The sequence below is a fragment of the Babylonia areolata genome, chromosome 34 (assembly GCF_041734735.1).
Source record: "Babylonia areolata isolate BAREFJ2019XMU chromosome 34, ASM4173473v1, whole genome shotgun sequence".
NCBI classification, from domain to species: domain Eukaryota; kingdom Metazoa; phylum Mollusca; class Gastropoda; order Neogastropoda; family Buccinidae; genus Babylonia; species Babylonia areolata.
Window position 1 is genome coordinate 167,726 of NC_134909.1, and position 17,275 is coordinate 185,000.

Consider the following 17,275-nt stretch of genomic DNA (forward strand, 5'->3'; position numbering starts at 1 on the left):
TTTTTTTGTTCTCTCTTTTTTTCTTTCTTTTCGTTCCTTCCATCATCATTTTTCTCCTTTCTGTTGTCTTTTCTTTCTCTTTCTCTTTTTTTTTCTTCTCTCATCTCTTTATTCTTCCTCTCTCTCTCTTTCTCTCTCTGTCTTTCTTCCCCATGTAATCTGTCTTCTTACCATTGTCATGCTCAAACATTGTCAAGGTCATGTAACATATAAAATCACATACACAATGTCTAAAAGAGGCGAGGTAGACACGATCTCATTCTCTCTCTCTCTTTCTCTCTCTCTGGAGGCATTAGCTTTACGGGACGTCTTTAAATGTACACATTTAAATTGACCACTTGAGTTTTTTTTATGGATCCGTACAAGTGCTCAGGTATCTTGGTAGACATAGATCACATCTTACGTAATTTAAGCTCGGTTTCAAAGATAAGATACAGATTCTTACACTTACCATATTTGAATTTAGAAATAGACAGTTTTGCTATCAACAGAGTCGTGTTGATTTGTTTTCTCTTTTCATGATCTGGGATATCCATTTTCGTTGTACCAAACAACGCTACTTTTTCATTCATAGGGATCAGTGTATTGTAACGGGAGAGAATGAACTGTTTCACATGTTTCCAAAAGTCAGATAGTTTGGGGCAAGAGTAAAAGGCGTGTTCAATGTAATCAGTTTCTTGACACCAGTTGCACGTGTTTGTGTTTGACACCCCCATTTTTGCAAGCAGAATATTCGTTGGGTAAATGTTATGGATAAATTTGAAGTGGAGTATTCTCAGACGGGATTCATTTGTGCATTCATAAGCTAGGTTGAAATAGTCTTTGATATTGATGTCTAGTTTGCGCTTCCAAAATTGTGTTGCACATATTTCATGGTTTTGTTTGAGGGCAAAGTGTTTTCGGATTTGTTTGTTAGATAACGTTGTGAGGTATCCCTCTGTTGTTGCAATGTCTTTGGGGGCATCCTCTTTGTGGGCATCGTTGGATAGATGCTGTTTCCATTGTTGTGGTATTGCGTTTATGATGGCATTGTATTCGAAAAGAAGGCCCGGGTCAGTGCCCAGTTTGCGTTCTACTTCTTCGTATGTCATTACATTTCCATGCTGCCAAAGATCCTGCACGATAAGAATGCCTTTTTTGCTCCATTTGGGAAAGTGTAACACATTACCTTTGTATTTTACATTTTTGTTGTTCCATAGCGGTTCCGTTTTTATATTTTCTATCGGTCTGTCTTCGTTGAGAACGGCTACTGCTTTTATTACCTCTCTCCAGAAGAATGACTTAACATTTTCCAGCTTTTTGATGTCTTTAGGTAAGATATTACAGCTAAAACTGCAATAACTGTCCTTGAAAGGTGACATATTTTGTCTTGCAAGAATGCTCCAATGCGCTTTTGTCTCTCTGAGGAGTCTAGCTGCCCATTTGACCAGGAACATTTGCTGCTGGTGTTCGACGTTGATCATATTCAAGCCACCATCTTCTTTGTCAAGGCTGAGGACGCCTCTTTTTATTTTTTCAAAAGCTTTTTTATTATTAAACTTTTTTTTCCACAAAAACCTGTACATAAGTGTGTTAATGGTGCTGAGGACTTTGACTGGTAAAGCCGATACTTGCAGGACGTGTGAGAACTGTGACAACAAAAACGTCTTTGCCAAGATAACCTTACCGTATAGTGATGGGTTTCTTCGTTCCCATCGTTTAATCACCATAGTTTTTCGATTTTAGATTTCCAGTTTTCTTCCAGTTCCGAAATTTCTTTGTCTGCTGAGAAATATATCCCCAGAATTTTCAGCCTGTCAGGTCTTATGGGAATGCTATTTATGTCGCCTGTTTCATGCTTTCTTGACCCCAGCCACATTCCCTCTGATTTACTTTTATTTAATTTCAGACCTGAGTATTCTTCAAACTGAGATACAATGTCTGTAACACCACGGTAATTTAATCACACTATGGCAACACGACAGTAATTTAAACAAACTATGACAAAACCACGGTAATTCAAACACACTATGGCAACACCACGGTAATTTAAACACACTATGGCAACACCACGGTAATTGAAACCCAACTTAATAGCAAGCAACGAAGAAGCTGCACTGTGTGCTGTGTTTTTTGCTTTACCACCATCGTCAGTCATGCCGTGCTATACCACAGCATGGGGTCTGCACAGCAAAGCTCAGTGCTAACTGACTGTGTGCACTCGGACGGTCCGTCGTTGTGACCACTGAGCGAGAAAGGTTTCCTACAAACAAGTGGCCAGGGTCAGACAGTGCACAGTGTGACCGGCTGTTGTATACCCGTGTCCGATGGAGAACAGAACAGACTGGATTCCAATCAGGCTTCTAGTTAGGTTAAAGTGGTGGGAAAGTATGTAAATATGATAATAGAAAGAAACGATCACATATTATGTCTTTGTATATTTGTATATATGTCTTATTTATGTATATATTTATATAATTATACGTTTCTTTGATGTATGATCAGTAAATTGAAACTAACCATTGTGTTAGTATTTCTGTACTTTATATTCCTTTCTTTCTTATTTTTCATACGATGTATTTTATGACACTGTGTTAATTAAGCATGTTTATTTATGTATTCAGATCTTGCAAGGTGGATGCTTGATCAAATCTTTTCTTGTGTAAATCAAATGCCCTTTCTATCAGCAGTGTCTCTGTTAGTGATTAAAGTATTCTCTTATCTTGTATTATTGTTGTTGGTGTTGTTCTTGCTGATGTTGTGTGCATGCATGTGTGTGTTTGTGTTCCATCTTTAGTTTAGCGTTTTTCACTATCAGTGATATTAGACGATTAAAATAAATAAAAGGGTGGTGGGTGGGTGGGGGGTAGGGGGGGAGGAGGGAAGATGAAAACAGAAAAGGTAGAAAACTACCAAAAAATGCACAACTAACATGCAGTTTCATTTAACAGTAACAATTCAATAATGATGATAATAATCAGAAGCCATTAACACAATTCCAAAGTACATTTAAGGAATGTAGAAACAGATCTATGAACTAATGTCTATGAAAGTTCGACCATACGAACCTCGTCAGAAATTACTTTCCAAAAATCATCTGCAGTTATTCTCTTTGAAATACTTGGGCAAGAAGGTACGTAACTGCTGACAGTGAAACAAACAATGATGCAAGCTGAACTACTTGCCACAGATGCATGTAACATTTTTACTATACTTTGTCTTCAGTGCATCAAGTTTTGTACGGAAGAAAGTAGAGGTTACTAATTTTGTATAGCAAGCTGGTGGTTTCTCAGTCCTCAGGTTTTTGCTTGAATAGAATGGGGGGAAAATGTATGGAAAGTTGGACGTGGGCGTGGTACGAGTCTGCAAGGATCTTCTCAAAACATACATGTATAACACAACAAGAACTATACCCACCTCGTCCTACCACACTGACACACATAAAGACACACGCACGCATGCATATACGTACACGCACACGCACGCATGCACGCACAGATACACACATCAGGCTTACACACACACACACACACACACACACACACACACACACACACACACACACACACATAGTGCGCACACACAAATATACAGACAGACAGACAGACTCACACACACACACACACACACACACACATGGTGCGCACACACAAATATACAAACACCACCACCAACACCTCCACCCCCCCCCCGCAGCCCCCACCCACCCACCCCCCACACACACTACATGTATGGAAAAACTAGACAGAGAGGGGAAGAAAGAGAGATGTAACCACACAGTGACAGACACTGGCAGTCAGACAGTATGAGAGACTTGGAAGGAGAATGCTTTATGCCGGTCGTTTGTTCGTCAGAGAGTCATAGCCCTTAAAAAGGACATACTCGCCATAGCACAGAGAGACAGACAGTCAAAGGCAGAGACAGAGAGAGACAAAGAGACAGAGAGATTGAGAAAGAGAGAGACAGAGGGAGAAGGAGTGAGTTAGAGACAGACAGACAGACAGAAACAGACACAGGCACAGACAGACAGACAGCGATTGAGAGAGAGAGAGGGAGGGATAAAGGGAGTTAGAGAGATACAGACAGAGAGGGAGGGGGGAGAGAGAGATGGGGGAGAGGGAGTTAGAGAGACAGACAGACAGAGAGGGAGGGGAGAGAGAGAGATGGGGGAGAGGGAGTTAGAGAGACAGACAGACAGAGAGGGAGGGGGGAGAGAGAGATGGGGGAGAGGGAGTTAGAGAGACAGACAGACAGAGAGGGAGGGGGGAGAGAGAGATGGGGGAGAGGGAGTTAGAGAGACAGACAGACAGAGAGGGAGGGGGGAGAAGGAGACAGACAGACAGAGAGGGAGGGAGAGAGAGGGAGGGAGTTAGAGATAGAGATGGGGACAGGGAGTTAGAGAGACAGACAGACAGGACACACACACACACACACACACACACACACACACACACACACACACACACACACACACACACACAGATTGAGAGAGAGAGAGAGAGAAATGGTGGGAGGGAGTTAGAGACAGACAGACAGACACAGACACAGACAGAGAGACGGAGTGGCAGAGAGAGAGAGAGAGAGAGAGAGAGAGAGAGAGAGAGAGAGAGAGGAGCGGATTGTGAAAGAACCCAGTCAGTCGTGCTGACTCTGTCTCAAGACTAACAAAGGGAGGGACCAACTGAAGCTCAACTTCTGTTCTTTGCAAGAGAGAAATAGAGCTGCGCCCCTTTGTCACGTTTTGGAACTCCCACCCCCACCCCCACCCCCAACCCCCCATTCCCCCCACCGCCCCCACCCCCACCCCCAACCCCTCATTCCCCCACCGCCCCCACCGCCCCCACCCCCACCCCCCATTCCCCCCACCGCCCCCACCCCTCCGCCCCCATTCCCCCCAAGTGTTGGTCAGCAAGATATAATCAGGTACAGATACGGTGTTTGTAGAGCCTCCTCACCCCACAACTTCTTTCTTTTTTTTCTCTCTTTTTTTTCTCTCAAACTGAAAAGATCGTTTTGATTTTTCTCTCAGGTGAATACGTCTTCTCTCTTTTTTCTGTTCCGGATGAAGATCATTAACACACACACACACACACACACACACACACACACACACACACACACACACACACACACACACACACACACACACACACATTATATCTAACTAACTGACTGACTCAAGTCAACAGGCATAATGGTCATGAACTTCAAAGCCAGTATATCCTCTAAACCGGAGCCCTGTGATTCTTAACGATCACCAGAAGTCTGTGTTGAGCGAAGGTCAAGATCGAGAAAGCTACAGGCGACAGTGGATACCGGAATCGCCAATCAAGTGCCAGACAGTATCTGAAATTATCCTCATCTCGAACTGAGACACAATTGGGAACACTGAGGAGGGGTGGGCGGGGGGCAGGGGGTGGGGGGCGTCATACGGAAGATTCTCAGTAACCATGCTGAATCAGTATATGTATAGCTATGTCAGCAGATCCTCACTATGCAATCCTAGTTTAAAGATTTTTATGGGTGGGATGTAAGATTAGATGTCTTAGGTAGGATATAGTATACGTGGTTATGAAATTGAGTATGTCATTGCATCGTCATCATCATGATTATCATATATATATATATATATATATATATATATATATATATATATATATATATATATATATATATATATATATAAATAAAGTGTGTGTGTATCAGTGTGTGTGTGTGTGTGTGTGTGTGTGTGTGTGTGTGTGTGTGTGTGTGTGTGTGTGTGTGTGTGTGTGTGTGTGTGTGTGTGAGTTGTGCCGGTGCGCGCCTGCATTGAGTTTGTACACTTATGTCAACGTGCACATTTTTTTTTTCAATCTGTTTATATTCATTTTATCTATATATGCCTATCATCGTTATCACTATTTAGGTTTAGTTTTTCATGTTATTGGTATCATTTTCAGTGTCAGGTCAGACAGATATATCTGCTACTGGTAACCTGGATCCCAGTACTACCTGTCACAGGGTCGAATTGCTGGCGACTAAACCAGCACCCCCACCAGTCCTCTCAGGAGGATGGTGAGGAGGGTGGCTAGACACCCTGGTGGAAATAAATGACCCATCAAAGGGCGCCAGCTCTGGAGAGCTACCTGCGGCCACCTAGCTAAGGGAGTAAACCCTGACAGAAAATCCGGTGCGGGGCCCCTAAGGCGGTTGGATGGAAAACTTTGTCACTTTCCGGCAGCTCCTGCGGCCGCGTTGGCACCAAAACGTAACAGCCTTGCTGTTCCTTTGGATCTGTCAGCGAGGTGGAGAGGGGGGACAAGCTGCATGGGCAACAGCCTGTCTTCCATATTACATTGTCCAGGCTTATATCAGTCCATCCATCCACAAACACCTTGCACCTTGCACCAACAACCAGGAGAGGACACTCCAGCTTCGCTACTAGCACTAGCGTCGGAACAACACGTGAAGCAACAGATACCGGTTATAAGTTAGCGCTCAGTTGGCGTAGAGCCGACGCCAGGGGTTGCTTTTGACGGTGGGAGGGACCCTCGCTTCCCACTGGACAGCTACCGCCCGCCCAAGCTGGGCAGCCCCCAGCCAATTAGGTGCTGTCCTGCCACGACCTGCCTTCATCTATGGGTGTATGAAAATTAGGAGAATAACCGACAAGCAGGTCGTTAATTTCCGCACCAGGCAAAAAGAAAACTTAAAGAAACGGATCAACAATGAAACTGGCCTGTTGGGATGTCCGGACAATGATGCCTCCCAAGATCTGCAAGACATCAGTGACGCCAAAAAGACGGCCGTCATAAACAGCGAGCTGAAGAGACTAAATGTGGACATTGCCACTGTGCAGGAAACACGGCTGGCTGACTCAGGAACACTAAAGGAGAGGGACTACACCTTCTTCTGGCAAGGAAAGAGGTCTGATGCCCCAGGAGAGTACGGAGTAGGCTTTGCAGTCAGGAACAGCCTGCTGAACATGATCGAACCAGGCAGCGGCAGTTCAGAACGACTCCTGACTCTCCGCCTCAACACCTCCGAAGGCTATGTCACTCTCGTCAGCGCATATGCTCCAACTCTGTCCACATCTGCAGACGCCAAGGATGAGTTCTACGAAAATCTCGCATCAACCATAAGGAACATCCCCAGGACAGAACAACATGTTCTCCTGGGCGACTTCAATGCCAGAGTGGGTGCAGACAACGATTCGTGGCCCTCCTGTCTCAGTTTCTTTGGAGTGGGGAAAATGAATGAGAACGGACAGCGACTGCTTGAGTTTTGTACCTGCCATGAACTGTGCATCGCCAACTCCTTGTTCAAGACGAAGCCCCAACACAAAGTCTCCTGGAGGTACCCGCGCTTAGAACATTGGCACCAACTGGATCTGATCCTAGTAAGACGAGCTGCCATCAAAAACCTTCTCCACACTCGCTCTTACCACAGCGCAGACTGCGACACGGACCACTCTCTGGTATGCTGCAAGATCAGACTGCAACCAAAGAAGTTCCACTGCTCAAAGAAACAAGGGAACCCTCGCATTGACGTCAGCAAGATGTCTCAGCCAGACCTTGTAGAACAGTTCGCAGAGGCCTTTGAGAGTTAATTCGATGCATTGTAGCCCAGAGACTCTGCCACAGAAAGATGGGAAACGCTAAAAGACACCATGTGCTGCATTGCTATGGCCACCTTTGGGAAGAAAACCGCGAAGTCCCATGACTGGTTTGAGGCCAAATCATCAGAGATGACTCCCAGTATTGAGGCCAAGCACGCTGCACTCACTGAATTCAAACGGTCACCCAGTGAGAAGAACCTGCAAATCCTCAGGGCCGCCAGGGGTAAGGTTCAGCTTAACGCCAGGCGATGTGGAAATGAGTATTGGGCAGAGCTCAGCGAAGAGATACAGAATGCTGCTGAAAGAGGCAACATCCGAGGGATGTATGATGGCATCAAGAAGGCACTGGGACCAACACAGAGCAAGACTGCCCCCCTCAAATCCTCCACTGGGGAAATAATCAACGATCCTAGCCAGCAGATGGAGAGATGGGCGGAACACTACTCCGACCTCTACTCCACAGAAACATGGCTTGTATTATAGCGCTATATAAAAATAAAATATTATCAATATATATATATATATATATATATATATATATATATATGTGTGTGTGTGTGTGTGTGTGTGTGTGTGTGTGTGTGTGTGTGTGTGTGTGAGGAGGAAATCAGATTAGACTTTTAAACTGTAATCATTTGATACTTCACAGTGTTTCTATCGCTTCATGTTTGTGAAGGTACACCAGACACGTGAAGGTACACCAGACACGTGAAGGTACACCACACACGTGAAGGTACACCACACACGTGAAGTCGTGTCACACTACAAGTGCGGGACCCAGGCTTCAGGTTGGGTGGTGGGTAAGGTGGAGGGGCTGCAACGGGGGGCAGGTGGGTAAGGTGGAGGGGCTGCAACGGGGGGCAGGTGGGTAAGGTGGAGGGGCTGCAATGGGGGGCAGGTGGGTAAGGTGGAGGGGCTGCAATGGGGGACAGGTGGGGAGGTGGGTGGAGTGCAGGTACAGAGAGAGGGGGTCGGTAATAAGGGGGCAGACCATTGAGCTGGCAAGTGGCTGTGTGAGTCTAGCTGGTTCAAGCTGGTTAATATTCATGATCTTCACACCGTTAGCACATTGGATGTGTGGTTGGGTCACTGCATGGAGGCGTGGCTTGGCTGCACACTATATACTGCCTGACGTGGTGAGAGCAGGGTGCAGACACCTCATGAGACGACAGTCCGTGTGCTGTATTGTGTGAACCTGAACACTTACCTCTACCTTGCTGTCGTCACAGAACTGGTACCTGTGCGGTCATCACCTGTTCCCAGAACTGTTACCTGTGTTGTCATCACCTGTTCCCAGAACAGATACCTGTGTTGTCATCACCTGTTCCCAGAACAGATACCTGTACTGTCATCACCTGTTCCCAGAACTGATACCTGTACTGTCATCACCTGTTCCCAGAACAGATACCTGTACTGTCATCACCTGTTCCCAGAACTGATACCTGTACTGTCATCACCTGTTCCCAGAACAGATACCTGTGCTGTCATCACCTGTTCCCAGAACTGATACCTGTGTTGTCATCACCTGTTCACAGAACTGATACCTGTGTTGTCATCACCTGTTCCCAGAACAGATACCTGTGCTGTCATCACCTGTTCCCAGAACTGATACCTGTGTTGTCATCACCTGTTCCCAGAACTGATTGCAGTGTGCAGTTTTGCCTCCATTTCTCCACAGAGCAGGTAACAATGTGTGGTGCTGTTTCATGTCATATTTACCATGTAATGCCAAGCCATTGTTGTCTTGCCATGGTGTGTCCTGTCATATCATGCCATGTCACTGCCTTTCCTTGACATATCATGGATCTTTTCCGTCTTCCTTTGCCTTGGCAAACTTCCCATTTCCTTGTTTCGTCTGCCTTGCCTTGCCTTGTCCTGCCTTGGTTTTGTTTTGTGCTCCCTTGCCTTGCCTTGTCCTGCCTTGGTTTTGTTTTGTGCTCCCTTGCCTTGCCTTGTCCTGCCTTGGTTTTGTTTTGTGCTCCCTTGCCTTGCCTTGTCCTGCCTTGGTTTTGTTTTGTGCTCCCTTGCCTTGCCTTGTTCTGTGTTGGTATGTCCTGCCTTTGTCTTGTCTTGCCTTGCCTTGTTCTGTGTTGGTGTGTCCTGCCTTACTTTGTCTTGTCTTGTCTTGTCTTGTTTCACCTGTTATTTAACTTGCCTAGTTTTGCTGTAGAGCTGTGCTCTCTCTCTCTCTCTCTCTCTCTCTCTCTCTCTCTCTCTCTCTCTCTCTCACACACACACACACACACACATTACACACACACACACATTACACAGACAGACAGACACACACGCGCACCACAAGCGCGCGCACACACAGAGACACACACACAGACACACACACACACATACGCGCGCCCCCCCCCCCCCCCCCCCCCCCCCCCCCCGACACTCTGCACAACAGAAGACATAGTACCCCTTCCTTTACCACCTAAACAGCAGTGCCTGTATGGACAAGTATGGGAGAGAGAGAAACTTGCACAAGCTTGCATGTGTAAATCATTGTTGAATGGCAATTCTCTCTCTCTCTCTCTCTCTCTCTCTCTCTCTCTGTCTGTCTCTGTCTCTCTCTCTCTCTCTGTCTGTCTGTCTCTCTCTGTCTCTCTCTGTCTCTCTCTCTCTCCCCTCGCCCCCTCCACATACACTTCTTTTCATGGGGTGACCACACACTGGACACATATGAACAACTGGAAAAGAAAAGACACAGAACTGTTCACTGCAAAACGTAATGCTGTCATGTGTGGTGACTTCTATGCCAAACAGTTATGCTGGAAGAACAGAGAGAATAACTTGTATAACACTCCATATAACTACATTTGTGACTCTTCACTTGGGGGCAAGCTGCTGTGATGTGAGCTGTACAAATGGCCCCAACAGCTGGTAAAAAAAGAAACAAGAAAACACACAGCCCAGTCAGATGACCAGTGTTCCCAATAAAGGGAAGCTCTCACTCCCACAGAATTGATGTTGGTTCAAATCAAGCTTCAATGCTCTCTGCATTGGACAGGGGCAATGTCCCTTGGGCGATTCCCTCTCGACAGGGAACCCCCGTCCTACCCCAGGACATGGGACAAGTTCCCCTCTTCATCCATGGCTGGTCTTTTGAACTAGGAGTGACCCAGCTCTTCGATGAGATGAATTTCTCAGCAGTTTCAATGGGTTCTAACAAAAAGTAAGTTAAAAAATCCAGCAAACAATGGCATAAACGTAAGCGGGGCTGAGGAGTTCACATTTTAACTCCACCTTCTCCACACATGAAAAATCAACAACAAACAAAATCCGGAGACACACAGACAACTTCAAAACGCCTTGCCTATGGCTGCCTTCACACTGGGCAGTAGAAACCACTTCTCAACTGATCCGTGGTTATTGATAAACCCAAACGTTGCTTGGATTAACTTTGACATTTACAGCTCTTAGTTAGATTATCCAACTTTATGGGAAAGCCACGGCAAACTGAACTTCATATAATGACAATGGTAATCATAATACTAATACTAATAATCATAATGGATCATAGAGCGTATTTTTTCTCCAGAAGTACTGCTCTGAGCGCTTTACATTTCCTTGCCCACACCCTCCTCACCTCTTTCCCCTCCACAACCACCCCCAACACACACACACACCCTCCCCTATCCTCCGCATCCCCCCCCGCCCCCGCCCCCCCCCCCCAAACACACACAAAGAGAAATGCGTGTCAGAATACATTCACGCAACTGAACATTAGAAACCACCCAACCACCCATAACGCCCTCAAGAAAACACATTCCTGTAACACACACTCACACATGCACACACCCAGCCGCAAGCACCCCACCACTCACAGAGATTGCAAACGGCTTCCCCCACAATAAAATGCATTTAGAACCAGGTCATACCAAGACCAGTGCTGGAAAAGTTACTGTTGTTGGAAAAGATGTGTTTTCAGAGCAGGCTTAGAGGAACTTGGCAAGGCTGAATGTCACAATTTTTCTGGTAGTTCGTTCCACAAAGAGGGGGCCTGGAAAGAGAAAGAGTGCTGACCCTGTTGCTTCTTCTATACGACAGGGATTTTCAACAGAAGCAGAACGAAGGTGATGAGTTGGAATGTACACTTCGGGAGGTAGCGAGGGCCACAGCATGAAAGGACAGAAAACGTCAGAGCAGAAAGCTTGAATTCTTTTTTTTTCTTTTTTTTTTTAAAGAGACTGCAAGCAAAGAGAATGGAAAAGAGGAGTAACATGTTCAAATTTTGAGGACTTGAAAATAAGTTGAGTAGCATTGTTCTGAACTCTTTGGAGTTTGTCAAGTGATGCTTTGGAATACCAGCAAGAACAGAGTTGCAGTAATCAATCCTCAACAAAACAAAAGCAAAGACTAATGTTTTGGTTGCTTCCATAGACAGGTAATGGTGAATGGAACTAATTCTCCACAATTGAAGATAAAATGATTTGCAAATGCTAGAAATGTGTTGCCGAAAGGACTGTTGTCAGGAGTGATACCAATGCAACTCACTGATTGGGAGACAGGGAAAGCAGTGTTGACTGACACCAAGACTCTACACTGATTGGGAGACAGGGATAGCAGTGTTGACTGACACCAAGACAACTCACTGATTGGGAGACAGAGATAGCAGTGTTGACTGACACCAAGACAACTCACTGATTGGGAGACAGGGATAGCAGTGTTGACTGACACCAAGGCTCTACACTGATTGGGAGACAGGAATAGCTGTGTTGACTGACACCATGGCAACTCAATAATTGGGAGACAGGGATACCAGTGTTAACTGACACCAAGGTAACTCACTGATTGGGATACAGGAATAGCTGTGTTAGTCACCAAACGAGAATAAGGGAGAGACGGGTGGTTAACAAATTCTCAGGACAGGCACCATACTGGTGAGAGTAAAGAAATGAAACAGGCTTTTATAAACCTTCACACAGAACATATAGGGGAACATCATTGTTCAAAAATCAACAACGCCACCCCCTCCCCCCTCCTTTTCCCCTGGTACCTACTTTGGTCACACGTAGTGTGGCATTCTGTAATGACGATCGGTGTGATCTCGTTTGCTGACAGTTCACATATTCATGCCACGTTGCAATGAGGAAGGTGGCAGAACGGTTAAGACGCTCGTCCACAAAAACAGTGTCCGTGGGGGTCCGGGTCTGAATCCCGCTCTCTCCCTTTCTCCCAAGTGTGACTGGAAAATCACACTGAGCGTCTGGTCATTATGATGAGACGATAATTCTCTCTGGTCATTATGATGAGACGATAATTCGGTCTAGTCGTTCTGGCGAGGTGATAAACCGACGTCCCATGTGCAACACGCACTTGGCGAAATGATAAAGAATCCATGGCAAAGAGAGTGTTGTCCTCTGGCAAAATTCTGTAGAAGAAATCTTCTCGGATAGGTACACAAATATATATATATATATATATATATATATATATATATATATATTATATATATATATATATATATATGCATGCACTCAAGGCCTGGTTAAGTGCGTTGGGTTATGCTGCTGGTCAGGCATCTGCCTAGCAGATGTGGTGTAGCGTATATGAACTTATCCGAACACAGTGACACCACCTTGAGATATAAAACTGAAACTGTGCAATGAAATGTTGTCATTTGTGTGTACAGTTGTTGGTGAGATATAAAACTGAAACTGTGCAATGAAATGTCGTCATTTGTGTGTACAGTTGTTGGTGAGATATAAAACTGAAACTGTGCAATGAAATGTCGTCATTTGTGTGTACAGTTGTTGGTGAGATATAAAACTGAAACTGTGCTATGAAATGTCGTCATTTGTGTGTACAGTTGTTGGTGGGACTAGGTTGGTCAATTCTGTCACGTGATCTACGTATACACGATGGGGGTCGGGAAGTTCATGATACCTAAAAGATGATCACTGATAGATTTGGTTTCAGCATCTCACAAACAGGCAAACTCAAATATAAAAGTAATAGTGGCAAGGCTGGTATAGGCTGCTAGAGGTGTGTGTCATGGATCACTGTGATAAGGCTGGTATAGGCTGATAGAACTGTGTGTCATGGATCACTGTGATAAGGCTGGTATAGGCTGATAGAACTGTGTGTCATGGATCACTGTGATAAGGCTGGTATAGGCTGATAGAACTGTGTGTCATGGATCACTGTGACAAGGCTGGTATAGGCTGATAGAACTGTGTGTCATGGATCACTGTGACAAGGCTGGTGCAGGCTGATAGAACTGTGTGTCATGGATCACTGTGGGAAGGCTGATAGAGGTGTGTGTCATTGATCACTGTGGGAAGGCTGATAGAGGTGTGTGTCATTGATCACTGTGACAAGGCTGATAGAGGTGTGTGTCATGGATCACTGTGACAAGGCTGATAGAACTGTGTGTCATGGATCACTGTGGGAAGGCTGGTAGAGGTGTGTGACATGGACCACTGTGACAAGGCTGATATAGGCTGATAGAGGTGTGTCATGGATCACTGTGGGAAGGCTGATATAGGCTGATAGAGGTGTGTCATGGATCACTGTGGGAAGGCTGATAGAGGTGTGTGTCATGGATCACTTTGACAAGGCTGATATAGGCTGATAGAGGTGTGTGTCATGGATCACTGTGGGAAGGCTGATATAGGCTGATAGAGGTGTGTCATGGATCACTGTGACAAGGCTGGTATAGGCTGATAGAGGTGTGTGTCATGGATCACTGTGGGAAGGCTGGTATAGGCTGATAGAGGTGTGTGTCATGGATCACTGTGGGAAGGCTGGTATAGGCTGATAGAGGTGTGTGTCATGGATCACTGTGGGAAGGCTGGTATAGGCTGATAGAGGTGTGTGTCATGGATCACTGTGGGAAGGCTGGTATAGGCTGATAGAGGTGTGTGCCATGGACCACTGTGACAAGGCTGGTACAGGTTGATAGAGGTGTGTGTCATGGACCACTGTGACAAGGCTGGTACAGGTTGATAGAGGTGTGTGTCATGGACCACTGTGACAAGGCTGATAGAGGTGTGTGTCATGGACCACTGTGACAAGGCTGATAGAGGTGTGTGTCATGGACCACTGTGACAAGGCTGATAGAGGTGTGTGTCATGGATCACTGTGACAAGGCTGGTATAGGCTGATAGAGGTGTGTGTCATGGACCACTGTGACAAGGCTGATAGAGGTGTGTGTCATGGATCACTGTGACAAGGCTGGTATAGGCTGATAGAGGTGTGTGTCATGGATCACTGTGGGAAGGCTGATAGAGGTGTGTGTCATGGACCACTGTGACAAGGCTGGTATAGGCTGATAGAGGTGTGTGTCATGGATCACTGTGACAAGGCTGATATAGGCTGATAGAGGTGTGTGTCATGGACCACTGTGACAAGGCTGATAGAGGTGTGTGTCATGGACCACTGTGACAAGGCTGGTATAGGCTGATAGAGGTGTGTGTCATGGATCACTGTGACAAGGCTGATAGAGGTGTGTGTCATGGACCACTGTGACAAGGCTGATAGAGGTGTGTGTCATGGATCACTGTGGGAAGGCTGATAGAGGTGTGTGTCATGGACCACTGTGACAAGGCTGGTACAGGTTGATAGAGGTGTGTGTAACTGGCCACTCGTCCCAGTGGACGGCAGGCATCATTACTGTGCTCTGTGGCTTAGACCTGTCACTTCAAGTGTTCCTTGGTGATGGCATTCATTTCATCACAGGTCAGCATGTTGTTGGTCTGCTTTTTCTGGGCTACTTCCTTTGGAACTCCCCCCCCCCCCCCCCTCTCTCTCTCTCTCTCTGTCTCTATATGTCACCCACTTTCTCTCTTTGTCCACCCCCACCCCCCTTCTCTCTCTCTCTCTGTCTGTCTGTCTCTATATGTCACCCACTTTCTCTCTTTGTCCACCCCCTCTCTTTATCTTACTCTTTCTTTCTCTCCCTCTCTTTCTTTCCCTCTCTTACTTTCCCTCTCTTTCTTTCTATGAGAAACTCACTGAAGTGTCAGCTTTTGCACAGAAGAACCAAGGTTAGCGATGACTGTGGTGAAGGTGTTTAGCTTCTTGGTACAGGAGAACTCCAATTTCTGGAACGAGTAAATGCGTTCCAGCTCCTCCAATCTTTGTGACACATGTGGCACAGTCATCCGTGACACCATGGGTTCAGCCATCTTGTGGGGAACAGTGACAGATGAAGTCCATGGCTGGGTGTCTGACTGCATGCCTTGTGTGTGTGTGTGTCAAAGGGGTGCTGAAGTAGATGGCAGGGAACATCTGATGTTTCCTGTCGCTGTGTCAGTGTTGGTGACCACACTGAATGGGGTGAGAAATGTGTGTTTGTTTGGCGGAGATTGCAAGGACACAGGCCCACAATCATAGGCCTAAGGCAATATCATCTACATCACCATTACTCACATCATCGTCGTCCTCGTCGTTGTCAGTATCGGAGGTCGTCATTCCTTCAGCATTAGAATAAAAGTCCAGTCAGACATGACTTACTTTCTTGCACCACCTCCACCACTACCACCCCCCCACCACCACCACCACTACCACTACCACCACCACCACCACACCACCACCACCACCACCACCACCCCCGACCACCACCACTACCACTACCACCACCACCACCACACCACCACCACCACCACCACCACTACAACTACCACCACCCCACCACCACCACCACTACCACTACCACCACCACCACCACACCACCACCACCACCACCACTACCACCACCACCACCACCACCACCACCACTACCACCACCACCACCACTACCAACACCCTCAGAACACATCACTACCATCGTTGAAACAAACAGCATCGTTGGCAATACGATGAAAGCGTTGGTGATCACCATTATCCTCCTGTTTCACCATGTACATCCATATAGTCAGACCTGACTCAAACCCACCCACATGTGGTAATCATTTGTTCAACTTTGTACACAATATGTAAACCAAATAACATCAAATATACATTTGATAATCCTCATTTTACAACGGGAATGTTTCATTGCACACAATAATACATTTTATTCTAGTTCTACTAACAATGTATTTACAAACAAAGGCAAAACTCAAATTTCAAGGAGAGATATATACCTAAGTATCCATACATATAAACTGTTGTGTCTGTGTGTAGATGGATTGAATCATACCAAAACAAAACAAAACAAGAAACCCTCCAGATCCCTTTTTCAGATATTGCAGTTTTCATGGCCAGACATATATGAAAGTAATCATGGAACTATTGATTACTATTCTGTTGGATGGATTATTGTATATTGTAATCTGTTTAGCTTGCTGAAAATGTAGACTTTGATTACTGGCAAGGCAGTCTAACACAGATTAAACTAAGAATGGAAAATATACTGTAAGTGCCGTCACATTTAACTATTAGATTTAGCAACAAATTGTAAAATACAAACTTATCTCTCTCTTAATCCTTCATGCAATTATTTATTTCTTGTTGTTTTTCATGCATGGGTAACTACATAACTCACACAGACATGAACATTGTCCTATTTCCACAGCATACCTCTATCAGTCTTCCAGTGGATTTCACACTGTTTCTTTGGCATAACTGCTCATTCTGTCAGGAGCCTTTCTCACTCTCTCTGACTTTCTGACTGGTGTCAAACCAGTTTGTCTTGCCTCTGAGGTCAGCATTGACTTTCTGTTTGAGTGTCGGAGGTAATGTTTGGTATACCTGGTGTTTGTGTGTGATGTCTGA

General features: G+C 45.6%; 1 protein-coding gene across 1 annotated transcript in view; it reads left to right on the forward strand.

Annotated features, from left to right (window-relative positions):
* The first annotated feature begins 8,714 nt into the window (after positions 1-8,714).
* Positions 8,715-17,275, forward strand: part of LOC143277352 (uncharacterized) — a 47,330-nt gene continuing 38,769 nt past the window's right edge. The window contains exon 1 of the mRNA XM_076582136.1: positions 8,715-9,262. The gene's annotated coding sequence lies outside the window, so the exon portion shown is untranslated. The remainder of the gene's footprint in view (positions 9,263-17,275) is intronic.